The following is a 3,702-nucleotide window of genomic DNA, read 5'->3' as shown; positions in this document are numbered from 1 at the left end:
AGCTATGCTCACCACTCTACCACCAGCACTATGAAACTAATCTTAGCAAGTGAAAAATTTCAATTCATAGAAAAAATTTTCTCATAAGAAGGTAATAAACTTAAAATCAGTAACAAAACAGTCAAAAGCAAAGCAACCTCAAGTTTGGAAATTACATACACTTCTAAGTAACCCATGGGTCAATAAAGATATTTGAATGGAAAAGAGAAAATAATATGAATTGCATGAAAATAAAAATATAACATCAAATTTATAGGATTCTTACTCAGAAATTAAGGCAGTAAATCATAGGAGAAAAAGACTCCAATGAATAATCTAAGGTTCCATCTTAAATAAATCTAGAAAGAGAAAAGGAAATAAAACCAGAACTAAATGTAGAAGGACATACTAAAGATGGAATAGAAATCAATGAAAACTAAACAACAAAATCAGTAAAATCAAAGCTAATTAGCTACTTTGAAAGAACGCTGCCAAGCTATCCAAAGAAAACAAGAAGAAACCACCCAAAAGAGGGGATATTAGTATATCCCTAAAGACATTAAAAGGATACGGAAATACAATGGAGAGTAAACTCACAAATTTGATACTTACCTGTCAGGGGAGATACCATGATCACGAAGGTGGTTTTCCCAGGGCAAGGCTTATCCATTGCACTCCGGATGTGCTGACCCCTGTGATTTCCTCCAAAAAAATAAAATAAAATAAATAAATAAATAAAAATAAACTCACGAATTTGACAAAGTAGCTGAAATGGGCAAATTACTTGGTTGTTCTAGTTATAAACTACCAAAACTCACTCAAGAAGAAATAGATATCTGCCTCCTGCACCCAGATGACAAACTGTAGCTGCTCAGTCTCAGACCGCAAAGAAGCACTGGCTTCCACTGCCTCGGCCCCTACAGCATGGCCCTCAGCACACTGCTGCAAAAAAGAACAAGGCCATCCCCACAGTGACAGCAGGGGTGTCTGCGGCTGGAGGCGAGCAGGGGGCATGGGACGCACAGCAGCGCAGGCTGGAGAGCTGGCTGAGCTGAGCAGGGAAGCCGTCATTGGGCGGTGCAGCGTCATCAGAGGGGGCCATGTCTAACAGGGTTTACCCACTCTCAACACTGCCAATGGAGCGGTGAGGCCTATGGTATCCAGCACACCTCTAGTGGACTTCCTGATTGCAGCTGGAGGATTCCATGTCTATATTCCCAGATGTATTGAGTGGATACTGCCTGCACCATGCTGGCTTTGAGGCCATGAAAGCACATGTAATTCAGCTCATCTCCCTAGCTGCCCATCAATTCATCTCAGATATTGCCCATGATGCCCTGCAGCAACACAAAATGAAAGGCACAGCCTCTGGCACCTCCCAAAGCAAAAGCAAAGGCCGTAAGTACACTTAACCATGGAAGACTTGACCCCGGCCCTCAGTGAGTATGACATCAGTGTAAAGAAGCTACACTACTGACAGGATTGGTTTAAAGATGGTGGCAGGAGAGGTGAGACAGAGGCTTCCTCTTAAAACCACATATAGTATGAACATATAATACAACTAATCCTGAAAGAGCAACAGGAAAGAAGAATCTCTAGGAATGAAAAAATATTGAGAGAACTGTGTGACCAATCCAAACAGAATAATGTCCGTATTATAGGGGTACGAGAGGAAGAAGAGAAAGAAAAAAGGGAAAGTGTCTTTGAGGAGGTAATTGCTGAAAACATCCCCAATCTGGGGAAAGAGATAGTCTCTCAGGCAATGGAGGTGCACAGTTCTCACAACACAAGGGACCCAAGGAAGACAACACCAAGACATATAATAATTAAAATGGCAAAGATCAAGGATAAAGACAGACTATCAAAAGCAGCCAAAGAGACTAAAAAGATCACATGCAAAGGAAAACCTATCAAGCTATCATCAGAACTTCTCAGCAGAAACCTTACAGGCCAGAAGGGAATGACAGGATACATTTAATGCAGGCAGGTAACAAACAGCAGGCTGCTTATTGCCATGAGGGGCTTTGGAGCTGCGTTGCTACCCAGGAGGTTAGGGCGCCTGAAGTTCCTTAAAATTCCAGCCTGCTGGGCTGAGTGTGCCAGGACAATTTTGTCCACCTGTTAAACCCTTGTCCCTTTAAGACTTTTAAAGTGCCCGTTTTTCTTTTGTTCCCAGGAGCCAGCTGTGGGGACCTGCTCACAGTCTCTGTCTCAGATTTTACTCTTCCATTCCTCTAATATCCAGTACACCATGCAATGTGTGTCTGTGCTCAGGTGCAGATTACTAGGGCTGGTTACTTAGCAGTCCTCTGCTACCACTCCCTCCCCACTCTGACTCTTTTCCTCCCACTGGTGGGCTGGGGTGGTGGGAGTGCTTGGGTCCTACCAGGTCACAGCTTTGTATCTTACCCTTTTAATGAGATGCTGAGTTCTCACAGATGTAGATGTAGCCTGGCTATTGTACTGTATCTTCTGGTCTCTCTTTTAGGAGTAGCTGTATTTGCTGTATTTTCAAAATATATATGGTTTTGGGAGGAGATTTCTGCTACACTACTCACACTGCCATCTTGTCTCTGATTTATATTTTGGAGCTCATGTTATGTGCAAAGCACTGTTCTAAGCACTTTGCTTAAGTTAGCAAATTTTTTCTTCATTGTGGCAGGTACTAGTACTACACATGTTATAAACAGGGGCCCTAAGGCACAGGGTTTAAGTAATTTGCCCAATGTAAGAGAAAGAAAAATAGCAAGGGGAGGAGTCAGAAATCCAACACTGGGTGAAGGGGAGAAGTGACACAGGGAAGGGAAGAAAGCCCTTGAAGTCTGCATTAATAAGCAATTTAGCAAGGGCCCCAGGGGACCCACTGGAAAGCTGCTTAGAACACACAGCCAGGACTCAGCAGGGTGGTGAGCAGGGTCCTTGTTGGGTGAGGGTCACAGCTGAAGCATTAGAAACTACTTGGCACCTCTGAGCTACCCCCGTGTGGGCTCTGCATTCAGGCAATGTCCTGAGGCACAGATGTAAGAAGCCACCTTCATAAGGTAGAGTTTGTAAGTGACTCAAGGTGACCCAGGGGATGAGGGATGGCAACATCTACTACCACGAATTAGGTCCAATTCATGGGTGTTCAACAAATACTCATATCTTCTACAGGTACCTTTTTTTTTTTACCCAGACATTCCTGGAAGTCAGTACAATTGATTTCATTAGTGTATGTCATAATGTGATCTGTTTCTATAGTACCATGGAATTTTCATATTAAAAAAGACTCACAGATTAGAAAACTGTCAGGTCACTACCCAATTATTGCCTCATAAAAATGATAGTCTCCAGGCAGAAAAAGACAAACGCCATATGATTTCATTTATTTGTGGAACATAAAAACAAAGCAAAACAGAAGGAACAAAACAGCCTTAGAATAGTACTGGAGGTCCTAGCCATGGCAATCAGACAAAACAAAAAAATAAAAGGCATCCAGATTGGTAAGGAAGAAGCTAAAGTGTCACTGTTCGCAGATGGCATGATATTGTACATAAAAAACCCTACAGAATCCACTCCAAAAACTACTAGATCTAGTATCTGAATTCAGCAAGTTTGCAGGATACAAAATTAATACACAAATCTGTTGCATTCCTATACACTAACAATGAATCAACAAAAAGAGAAATCAGGAAAAAAGTTCCATTCACAATTGCATCAAAAAGAGTAAAATACCTAAGAATA

The 3,702-nt window shown here is 42.0% G+C and overlaps 1 pseudogene; it reads left to right on the top strand.

Moving 5' to 3' along the window:
- The first annotated feature begins 583 nt into the window (after positions 1–583).
- On the top strand, positions 584–715 carry LOC118935876 (U1 spliceosomal RNA; annotated as a pseudogene).
- Positions 716–3,702: the final 2,987 nt, after the last annotated feature.

Source organism: Manis pentadactyla, chromosome 4 (assembly GCF_030020395.1).
Source record: "Manis pentadactyla isolate mManPen7 chromosome 4, mManPen7.hap1, whole genome shotgun sequence".
Taxonomy (NCBI): Eukaryota; Metazoa; Chordata; class Mammalia; order Pholidota; family Manidae; genus Manis; species Manis pentadactyla.
This window is presented reverse-complemented; position numbering and strand designations above follow the sequence as displayed.